Source organism: Ursus americanus, chromosome 17 (assembly GCF_024610735.1).
Source record: "Ursus americanus isolate L20-20 chromosome 17, mUrsAme1.1.p, whole genome shotgun sequence".
NCBI lineage: Eukaryota > Metazoa > Chordata > Mammalia > Carnivora > Ursidae > Ursus > Ursus americanus.
The window spans coordinates 8,655,254-8,667,381 of record NC_142143.1 but is presented as its reverse complement, the minus strand read 5'-3'; the positions used below and the strand labels follow the sequence as shown (position 1 = coordinate 8,667,381).

Below are 12,128 nucleotides of genomic sequence, written 5' to 3'. Positions count from 1 at the left end.
GTATTTATCAGGGGCCTACTATAGGCCGGGCACTGTGCTGTGTGATAAAATTACAAACAAGACACTCCCTACTTGGAGGAGTTTACAGCTTGGGAGGGAAGACACAGAAGTAAACAAACCATTGCCAAAATCTTCCATGAGGTGCTGTCCTTGATGTGAGAAGGGAGAAGGGAGGGAGAACTCAGCTCTACTTGGTGGGTCTGGGAAGGTTACACAGAGAGGGTGACTTTGGAACCACATTAATGGGTGGCAAGGATTGGGGTGAAGGAGGAGGAGAGTCTTCATGGAAGAAGGGACACCTAGGAACAATCAGCACGTCACGTTGCCAGAGAACCTTCCATGGTGCTGTTATGACTGGGGCCTGGGGTCTAGAAAAGATGCAGAGACGTAAGGCTGCCCATCCTTTTGAAAATCAGCAGGGAATGTCAATGTCACATGTAAAGAGCAATATATATATTCCTTACTAGTTATTTTTTAAATACCCCTTTATATATGACATATATGAACTAAGATAATATTCATGGCCGAGTCTTCTTTTTTTTTTTAAGATTTTATTTATTTATTTGACACAGAGAGAGAGAGAGAGAGAGAGCACAAGCAGGGGGTAGTGTCAAACGGGGAGGGAGAAGCAGGCTCCCTGCTGCGCAGTGAGCCCGATGCAGAGCTCCATCCCAGGACCCCAGGATCATGACCTGAGCCAAAGGCAGACACTTAACTGACTGAGCCACCCAGGTGCCCCTTCATCTTTAATTTTCTAGAAATTACTTTGTCAAGTACAAAAAGATATTCACATCATTTCCATATTCATGCCTGACATCCTGTATATCTACTTCCTTGTTAACTCATTTATTATCTATCTCCCCTTACTAGGAGACAATCTCCATGAGATCAGGGACTTTGCCTCTTTTGTTCAAATCTGCATCCCCAGCACCTAAAACAGTGTTTGACTCATGACAGGTACTCAATAAATATTTGTGGAGTAAATGAATGAATTTCCATGTGGGTAAAAAGAAACAGTCATACCCTTACTAATGAGGGGGGAAAAAAAAGAAGGAAAGAAACCTGGACTTAAAACAGTTTTTCGTGAACAGATCCAATTTGCAAAAATGGAACTGAAGTTAAAAGCTATTTTTCTTCCTGAAGCTCTGCTTCTGGGAAAATCACAGCTGCCAGCTTCGAGGGTGGCTTTAACTGCCCAGTTACAGATCCTGCACAGTTGTACATACTGGCAGAGCTCGGCTTCCTTAAATGCTCTCGGATCAGTCAGGACATGGTGATTTTCCGTATTGATTTAGTGCCAGTTCCTCTTCTGTGAAAAATCCCTTGTGCTGCTCAACGGAACACACACAATAAAAACTGAACACTGGGGGCCAAAAATTAAGTAAGTCACTCATGCTCCTCTTCAGTCGTGTGATGTTAAACCATTTCTACTTTTGAGCTGGAGTGTTCAATGATCCTCCCCTTTAAATTTAGCAGAGTGATTACTCCTCCTGGTGGAATGTGCATATGCTCCTTTTGATCTGTGCAATAGCTCATCCTGGATGAACTGGAAGCTCTGGAGGAGGGCCTCTGAAATATTGTTTAGGAATCGTCGGAGAAATGTTTCACATTCTTTTTACTCCAGAATGGTTACAGCAAACCACTCTCTCCGAGGTTCCCATTTTCCAAGAAGTCGGAAAAAGAACTTTGGGCCACAGCACTATGATGACACAACAATAATTCTACTTCCTGTGGATTTTACTCCGTGGTCTTCTAGAGGCTACAGTGGAGGAAAGGCATCGTCAGCAATTATTTACCATGAGCAGGATACTGAGCTAGGTCCACAGACTACAAAGAGGGGTGAGGCTTGGTTCCTAGCCTCTGGAGCTTACAGATTAGCTGGGGAAGTAAGACACAAACCACAAAGTGAAATTCATAGTCACTAATGAACAACACAGTAAGTGCCACACAGGATGCCAGAGAGGATGGGGTAGCCAGACAGCCTTCCTAGAAGAGATGGTCTTGAATTCGAGTTGGACCTTTAGTGGAGGGCTGGAGGGAGAAAAGACAGAGCAGTAGGAATCTTCATGGACGCCATTGCCTGGGGTCCCACCTGGCTGACGTGGAAGTTGTGGCGGGTAGGGTGGGGGATAGATTGAGGATGACCTTGAGTGTCACTCTAAGAACTCGGGGCTTGAGTCTATAAGTAAAGAGGAATCAGTAAGAGTTTTTGAGCAGAAAGGATATAAGCTCAGCGGTGCTTTAGAGAAATGTAATCAAGCAGCGATCCGTGCTTTGAATTGAATTGGGGGTTCTTCAGCATTGAGATAAGGAGACCCTGACCCAGGCTGAGGACAGGAGGGTATCTCCATCATGCGGCACGTTCTGGTGAAGACTTCTTAAGGGCTTCTGCTGAACTGCACTCAGTATTCCTGCCTAGGCCTGTGCTGGAAGACGGTGACTCTGTGATACCATGTGCCGCTCAGGAGTGGCCTCGTGCCTTCAGAGCCCCACAGTTTTCACAGGGGACAGGCCCAGGTGTGGACTGCACACAAACCTCGGAGACTCTAGGTAGCTTACCATAGAGAAGCCAGGAAGGGTCCTAGAGCCTGCAGAGTCCATGTCCTCAGTTTACTCTTACAGAAGGCAGCCCTTGCTCGGGTTCACACGGTTCATCAGTGACAGGTGCAGTGACTAGCAGCACGTCGGCAGCGTTTCCAAAGCAGGTTCAAGTTCTGCTTTGCGGTGTGCGTGTACACAGTCTAGCACAATCCGGAAGAATTTTAGTTCTAACCAAGGTAGTTGAAGCTCCTTTCTTTACTCGCCCCAGGCCCTCCTGGCCAGAGCCAGTCCCCCGCCTGAGCCCTCACTTCAATTTTGTCAACTCCTTGCCTCAGTGCTTTCCCGAACACCCTCGGGCTTCTAGATCTCCACACACACCCTACTGTTTCTTGTGTCCTGCCATCGATTATGCTACTCCCTTTGGAATGCTTTACAGCCCCTGCTTAGGCATCACCACCTTCAGAGACCCCTCTGCACACATCATGGCCTCAGCCCCTCCCCTAGGTAGACTAAGGTCTCCCTCCTTAGCTCCGTGTTGCCTTGCACAGGCCCTCTCCCTGTGTCTCCACGATGTCCTATCATTGCCTGTTTATGTGCCTGCCTCCCACCCTTCAACTGTGAGCTCCTGAGGGCAGGGACTGTGGGTGTGCACCACTGAACACCCAGCATCTAGCACGTTCTAAGCCACATACTGTACATACCAGGCATCCACATGTCTGATGAATCAATGAATGACATTTGCCTTCTTGGTGCATTCATTTATTTAACAAACGTTTATTAAGCAACTACTTATGATCAGCACTGTGGTAGTCGCATTTACACGTCAAAATATACGGAGGCACTCAAGTTCCAAATTCTGTGTGCAAAAATTATGCACGTGGAACGGTAACACGCACACGCAGCAGAGACCGCATACGCATCTACAAATACCAAATCTAACAAATGCAGTAAACTGCGTGCCAGATGTCCTTGAAATTTACAAAGAACCAAGCACCAAAAATGACAGTTGGCTCCATAAGGCCTGTAAAAGAAAAAAAGAAAAACGTAAAAGAACAAAAGAACCTCCAGCAGAAGGAAGTGGCTATGGTTTTTTTTCTGTGCACTAGAGCTGGGGGTGGGGAAGATTTATAAAATCATTCTATGCTGGGCAGGTTCATGAATGTCTGAGTTCCTCAAGGGTTGGCTCTTAGGAGCTGTTAGGAAAATTCATTGCCATGCACGAGTCGGGGGACTGTTTTTTATTCCTCCGGAAATTGTTAATGGGGACTGCATTAGTGGCCCCTTATGGCTTTGCCTGATAGAGAGACAGCGGGTTCACCCAAGCAATTCTGGAGCCCTGATCACTGCCAATTAGGGGAGCATTGTCTGGCTGCCATAATCAAGTGAGTATAAATATATTTATTGTGACTGGAAGGGGGAAGGGAGACAGCAGAAAGATAAAGGCAGAAGCTGCCACCCCTTGCCTATCTCTCGCCTGGATCAGACTGGGTATAGCTGTCGCCCGGGGCTCAGTAAAAGTGGTCACTGGCTTTCTGAGGTGGAATGCACAGTTGAGAATTCAAGACAAGAATTGTTTTTCCCAGAAGGGGCCCTGTCTCTCCTTTTTTTTTTTTTTTCCTCGCTGCTTCCTCCCCTTTTCCACATTTGCTTCCGTGGAAGCTGAAGAGAGAAGAGAGACCAGATGCCACGTTGATCACATTTTAATTCTGCCCTTTCTGCCCTGCTACCCCCCCCCCTTAGCTTCCCTACAGCTCCGAGTGATCGCAGGCAGGACTCACTCCCCTCGCCGCCTGCCCGAGTGTTCGAGTCTGTCTGGCACGGGGTTGATTTCATTGTCGGCTGTGGAACTTTTGCAGGAATATCTGTGATGTGTCTCAGAGCTGGGGTTGAAAGACCCTGATAAAAATAGTTTCCTGCAGCGGACTGATATGGGAGGGATTTCTCACATTTAAACGGCTAAAAAAGGAGGCACATTTAGTCACATCTGGTGGCACTCTTGTCTGACTGGAGAGCGGGGTCTGTGTAAGCATCCGCACAGATTTAAAAATGCAGGCTGCGTCTAGTCAGCCCCAAACAAATGGCTGGGTCAGACACAAATGGCCGAGCCACATTGTCACGGGAGAGGTCAACGACAGAACGGATCTCAGGGCTGAATTTCAAACTCTGGTCAATGCAGGGCCAGTCCATCAAACACATGACTGGTTTTCTCACCCTTGACTCTTTGATAACAGCTTTGATAGAGCCGAGTTGATTTCAACTGTTTTCCTCCACCCTCATCCCGTGAGTGCTGCTGGGTCTCAGCACCTGGGGGCAGGAGACCCTTCCCATGGCGACCAGCGTCAGGAGCCCCCTTCCCCCTTCCTTGTGTCCTGTTCCCTTCAGCCTATAGTTTGTCTTTCCAACGACGAATTGCCCTCAGCCTGTCTTCTCAAATTGGACACAAACTATTTTATTACCGGTAGCACAGCTATGGTATGTGACAATATAAGGGAAGGTGTAGTACACAAAATAAATTTCTAGAGATCACTCAGCCTGGAGGCATCTGACCACCCTTCTCCAGCATGTTCCTGCTAAATTGTTCCTTCCTCACCTGCTCAGAAATTGTCAAGGCCAGTTGTCAAATTCCTTTCACCCAGCTACCAGAAATGAGTATTTTGCTGAATTTTTAAGTCTTAATGGACGAAACACTTCATTTTTCTGTTTCCCACCTCTTGCCAGATATATTGTTTTTTGAGAACTAGAGCTCATTTATCTCCAAGGGAGGAAAAAGTCATTCCATATTTACTGGTTAACAAATTACCACTTAGAGGAAAAATACAGAGGAACTCTCACTGTTAATAAGTGGGTTATTTGCCTTGGCCAGACCCTGGCTGGTGGACAGCCACTGTTCCCTTCAAGTTGGCTTAATTTTCTTTCATTGGTTTTTGTTTCCTTGAAGCAAAGAGATGTCTTGATTCTTTCTCTGTTTGATTCTGCTTTTGAGGAATGTGCCTGTGTCCTTTGGGTCTGTTTCTTTTGTAAGCTGGTTCAATTAAACCCTTCGCATTTATTGAGGAGACTGTCGTATTGGGTGCTGTGTGTGCCTCTGAAATCATCCCAGATTAAACGGGGGACGGAGTCACACATCTGAATGCTAACGCCCTCCTAATCCATTGGTTTTCTGCTGTGTAGAGGAGGGCATGAAATAGCCATCTAGCAAGACACAGTGCCCTGTCGGAAACAGAGCCTGGGTTCGGTAGTCAGTGAGATGTGGGTTGTAGGGCACCTCCCTTTCTCTTCTGAGTCAAAGAGTCCTCATTACAGCTCCTGACGGGGACAGCAGGGCCGTCTGTTCTGTTCTTTGCTGTTCTCTGTACCAAGAAGCCAAGCAGACAGTGAAGAGTCTGGTCTGACCACATAATGCTGGTACAAGTTACAGATTGCTGTAAGAAGGTATTGAGCATTGAGGAGGCATTTAGGTGTTGTATTTGGTGCATGTCATTTAGCTACAGGGATAAAACCTCTTGAACGTACATAAAGCTCTGGACCTGGTTGGACATTACATCTTACCTCATTTTGATTCTTTTTACTCAGGGTGCTTCCTGGTAAGAAATGATAAAAGAAAAGATAAAGGTCCGGTTAATAGTATCGTACCGATGTCAGTTTCCTGGTGTTGATGCTGTACTGTGGTGATGTATGGTGTCACCCTCGTGGAAAGAGGATGAAGAGGACAGGGAGACTCTCTGGACTATTTCTGCAATTTCCTGTGGGTCTGTGATTATTTCAAAATAGAAAGTTTAATGTGAGAGAGAGTATGGCATGGCAATTGGGAGAAATGAGTGCTCATCCTTGGTTTTGCTTCCCGGGGCTGAACAAATATTTACATTTTGTTTGCTTCTTCCTCCCCTTTTTGCATATCGATTTTGTGAGCAGTCAGCTATAAAAGGGCTCAGTTTTCTATGGAAGAGAAAAAAAGGAGGAGGATAGCCAAGAGAACCCTGCCAACATCAGGTTAGAAGGCCTACTTCCTGTCTCTCTTCACCCTCTTTACCTACACAAACTTACCTTCTGCACTCACACTCACTTTGTCTTTCCTTCCTGTTCAAGGGGAGATGAGATACCTACAAATGAATTCCTCTACCTACCCAAGGCATCCATCCCTTCCTTGTGTTTCCAGAGCTCAGTCCTTGAACATAATCGCCCCACGTGAGTTCCTTCCAAGCCTGTGTTTTAATAACCATCTCTATGGGAATAGCTTCCAACTGTATATGTCTATCGGATTTCTATGCTGAGGTCCACACCTATATATCCAACCCCTGCCTAGGAATCTCTACCTAGATGTTTTTCAAGCATTTCAAACTACTTCCAAATTACCTTTTCTTCCCATAGTGCCTTATCTCTGAAAATGTTATCACCACCTACCATATTGTCCATAGCAGAAAGATGAGAGCCATTCCAGGTCTGTGCTGGTCAATATGGTAGCTGCTAGCTACCTGTACTATTCTTCAAATATGGTTGGTCCAAATCGAGATGTATTATAACTGTAAAATACACACCAGACTTGGTTGAGAAAAAAGAATGCAAAATATTTCAGTAATATTTTATATCGATTTCATGTTGAAATGATAGTATTGGGGATATATCATGTTAAATAAAATAAATTATTAAAAATAAATTTTTTAAATATGCTACCAAGATATTTAAAGTTACATGTGTGGCTCACATTTGTGACTTGCATATTTCTGTTGGAAAGCGTTGCTCTAGACTGTTCTCTGCCTTTTAGCCATTGCCAGTTGGCCGAAGTAATAGACAAGGCATGATATTAGTTAAGTGCACAGGCTGTAGTTGTGGCTCCAGCACGTTTTGACACACGTGAACTTGGACAATTTTTTAAACCTCTTTGCACCTCAGTTTTTTCATACGTCAGATGGATAGAACAAGAGGTCTTACTCCTCAGGATTTTGCAAGTGTTCAATCAGATAACATAAAGCACTTACTATTGAGCCAAAAGCCCAAGATCAAGGGAAGAAGCAAGGTCTCTCGCTGTCATATTTCAGGCCCCCATCATTTCTGGCCAAGACCGCTGCAGTGGTTTCTTCCTCTCCAGTTTCACCCTGCCCCCCAACCCTTCATACTGCTCCCAGATTAAACATTTCCTAATGCAGAGGTTATCAACACTTTCCGTGATTCCCCCTCACCCGCGACATGAGGTCCAATGTCCTTGGCATGTTGTGCAAGATCCTCCATGACTTGCCCCCACCCAAACCACCAAGCCCAACCCCTGCCAATCCGTGATGGTTATAATGAACCAAATGGGCCCCGGAACTCCTATTTACACATATCATTTGCTCCATCAGTGATGTAGTGCCCTCTACTTGTCCACAAGACTCAGTTTCTTTGTCATCTCACTTGGGAAGCTCCCCTCAGCGTCTCCTGCACCTGTACTCATCCCAGGCTGGATTAGGAACCACTCCTCTGGGCTCCTCAACCACTGAGGTTTGGCTCTGTTACTACATGGATCTCATTTGTTTGGCCAACTTGTCTGTTTTTCCTTCAAGACCGGGAACCAGCTGAGGTCTAAGACTGCTTCTCTAATCCACTCTGGATCTCCAGGTGAAGCATAATGCCTGGCACAAAGTGGGGCCCAGTAGATAGATGTCTGCTGAGTGAATGCATAAAGCATAGGCGATATTCCTGAGAGAGATAAGGAGAATGAAACCCCTGTGAGGTCAAGCAGCAGAAAATGTGAGGACCAGACCGAGGAGAAGTCAGTACCGTTTGACCATGCAGGCAGAGTTGGGAGAGGACAGAATCTGGACAAGGAGTCAGTAATGAAGGATTTGAAATGAAAGAGCATATAAAAGAGGGCACCTGGGGGGCTCAGTTGATTAAGTGTCTGCCTTCGGCTCGGGTCATGATCTCAGGGTCCTGGGATCAAGCCCCATGTTGGGCTCCGTGCTTAGCGGGGGGGGGGGGGAGGGTCTGCTCCTCCCTCTCTCTGTGTGTGCGTGCACTCTCTCTCTCTCAAATAAATAAAAAGATCTTAAAAAAGAGAGAGAGAGAATAAAGAAGAGAAGATCTTAAAGGGGACAGAACCACATCAGGTATTTTGGGGGTTCAGTAGCTTCCTCTACAGTAGTTCCAGGAAGAGGCGAGGCTCTAGAAAAGCACAAATCATATTTAAAAATTTAATAAAGGATGAGGTATCAGCAACCAATTCAAGGATTATTTGTCATCGGGACTAGGGACACAGGTAATGCAAGTAACTGTCAACCTGGTGACTATGTGATGGGACTACTAATAATTCACTGGGGCCGGTGCCCAGGAGTTTTGTTTTGTTTTGTTTGTTGTTGTTGTTGTTGTTGTTTTTAACTGTGGTGCAAATGCCAAGCATGGAAAAATTTGACAAGTTATAGATATGAGAGCGCAGATAGTGAATTTGAGAATAACGATGTGAAATGCCAGAATAATCGTAAGAGCAGCATCTGAATAAGTAAGAAGGCTTAGAAGATTCCTGCTTTACCACGAATACGGATTACAAGAAAATTCACTTACAGAAACAGGAATTCCAATCTATCAAACCCACTTATCAAAACCCGTAGTATTCCAGAATGCTTAACAGGAAAAGCATGCCTTTTGGCCCACACCATGTGAAAAGTGGCAAATAACACACAAAAAGCAGAGAAGGTGGGAAGTAGGACATTTTGTGGCTCCCAGCACATATGAATGAGAGAATATTCACTTCCACATGCAAACCATAACCTTCACAGGAACACCTGCATTTCCAAGACCTCGAGTCCCATGTCACAAATTGGCCCACCCCCCAGTTTTTATGTCGGGGACCCTTTGTGTGAGATGAAAAGCAGTGGGCAGAGCAGAGAGGACAGGGTGGAAATGACTCCTTGCCATCATTCCCAACAACGCACCATCTATACCCCTGTGAGATTTTTGTGGACAAGGTACACATGGAATATACTTACGCTAGAAAACTTATGCTAGAACTTTTGTCTGAAATTCAGTTGAACTGGGCATTCTCTACTTTATCTAGCAACCCTACCGAGTGAGGGGTACATTGTCTCACTCATTCTTCCTAAGAGCCACAGCACGTCTCAGTCATTGGTAGCTGCCGTGGAATATGCATAAAGTCGCAGTAGCTAGCAAGCATGAAATGCCCGCTGTGTGCCAGGCACCATACTTAAGTGTTCTAGATGGATATCTCAAGCATTCAAGTATCTTCACAAGAACGCTAAGACAGGTACTATCATTTGTATTCCTGTTTTAAAGATGAGAAAAATGAGACTCAGGTGAAATAACTTGCTCAGGGTCACCCGGATAGCTAGTGGTACAGCCAGGATTTGGACCCTGGTAGCTGGACTCCAAAAGGCCAGGTGCTTGCCCGCCTCACTTAACGTGGTGGCAGCACCAAGCAAGGGATAAATACATCGAGTCCCACACGAGAATAAGAGAGCATGAGAGCATAGGGTATGGCAAGGGCAGACCCCGAGTAAGGCTTAGAAGGGGCAGTCAAAGTTAGACCCGATGCCTTTGTTTACGTTAGAAAAGTGTGCCCCTAACTTTAGGCAGATGCAGCCCCACATTAGGACTCAAAGCTTGATAGAAGATCACTGGTTGGATTTTAGCAACCCCCCCTGCAGCCTCAGTCGCTGGCCCTTGTGCAGTAAACAACCTGCGTGACTGTCCCTAGCAGCCTGGGTTAGGTGGCGGAGGGAGGACCAGTGCAGAGGTGAGGATGCAGAGGGAATGCTTAGAGAATGTTGAGAAGCCATCCTAAGGCACGTTTGCATGGGTGTGTGGTATTCTGAGGTCTAAATTAGAGAGACATAATGGGGAAGAGATTGCTAAGGCCTGAAGTGGCAATAGGAGTGGATCTGGGAGGTAGCATGACAACATGGCATTGATGAATTCTAAATAGGAAAATGACTCTCAGAAAGTGTGCTCCAGAAAGCTTCAGCATTCAGGAGTCCTGGCTCCAACAAGCAAGTGGGATGGAGGCTGGAGAATGGGGGTACGGGAGAGAAGGTGATAGCAGCCTATTTAAAGGACATAAAAGGAAACTCAGCAAAAGACTGGAAAAGTGGAGAAGGAGTGGGGAACAGAAGACACGAAAGAGGAAAAGGGAGTGAAAAGACGAATTTCTTCCACATTGCGTTTCTCCAAGCATGATCCTGAAAAAGTTGCTGACCCTGTTCTGGTTTATGTTCTTTTCCTATAAGGTTATTAGGCTGACATTTAAGGAAAGGGCCACAGGCATGGCCCAGTTTGATCTCAGCGAGGCATTTGGTTGATTTTTCATGAGACCCTGGAAAAGAAAATGCAGAAAAACATGGCAGAATGATAACTGCTTCATCTGGTGGGTTTGGAGCTGACGCTCAGAGGGTGCTGATGAGTAAGTTCGTGGAAACCTGGAGGGAGTCATTCAGAAGAAACTGAGTTCTGAGAGAACCAGTTCGCTTAGGATCACACAGCTGGTGAATGAAGGAGCCAGGGCGCAGGCCCAGCTCTGCCTGACTCCAAAGCCCACGTCCCATTTATTATGAAATAAAGACCAAAAAGGCATTAAGCTTGCTTGTGAGAAAAGAGTCGGGAGAGAAACCAGAGAGGAGGAATACAAATCCGTGCCCAGAGGAACGGTGATGAATTGAAGAACTGGCCAACAGGGAGGACCAAAACAAGATCAAAATCAAAAAGATTAACTTTGAACCTCATACTTCGGCTCTCAAAAGTCTCTTGCAGAAGCGAAGTGGAGGGGCCTGGAGTGACCCCTCTTCGCGCTGGGGAACATTTGTGCTTTTGTCCCATTGCTAGCTGTCGAACCCCGAATGGCCAACAGAATAACATGTTATTAAAACTCTGTTGTGCAGAGGAAGTGATTAAACAGTGCCCTTCTGCTGAGCCCAGCTGAGACCGTTTCTCAAATACTGGGTGGGCTGAATTCTAGGTAACACATTTTAAGAAAAACATTGACAAACTGTGACGTCACCTGAAGGAAATGACCGGAAGAGCAAGGAGTTGGAGCCTCGTCACACGGAGGGTGGTGGAGAAGCCGGGCATAGTCAGGCTTAGAAACAAGAATTGGGGACTTGGGAGCGTCATCATCACACAGTCAATTTTTTTTTCTCCTTAGGGCAGAATTCAGACTGAAAATTATAGATTTGATTCAATAGAACCAACTCGCCAAGCTGCTTCCAGTTCCTCCTTCCCTATGGCCATCGTCCATCAGCTCAATAAATCGGGAAAGACAGGTCCAACTTCCCGGATCCCCTCCAACTTGGAGAACCTAAGGTTTAGGGGATCAAGACTGGCAGTTAAAAAGGAAGAGACTACATTGAGCAAAGAAAATACAGGTGTTCCTCAGTTCAAGAGAACTCCAATTATGACCAGAATTTCTGAAAAAGATAAGACTATCATAACTGTTCTTCTGATGGAGGTAATGAGCAATAGCATCCCTTCTATCGGCAGCTTTCTAGTACCTTTATGGGGTGACTTGATACCTAAAAATGTAATTACCTCCAATGTCCGAGGGATAGACTTACCGAATGAAGCCGAGTAAACTGTTGTGTGGGTTAACATCCACTTTGGCAAGCTTT

General features: G+C 45.8%; 1 protein-coding gene across 1 annotated transcript in view; it reads left to right on the top strand.

Moving 5' to 3' along the window:
• GRAP2 (GRB2 related adaptor protein 2) overlaps positions 1-12,128 on the top strand; it is a 63,677-nt gene that overhangs the window by 19,580 nt on the left and 31,969 nt on the right. The window lies entirely within an intron of this gene.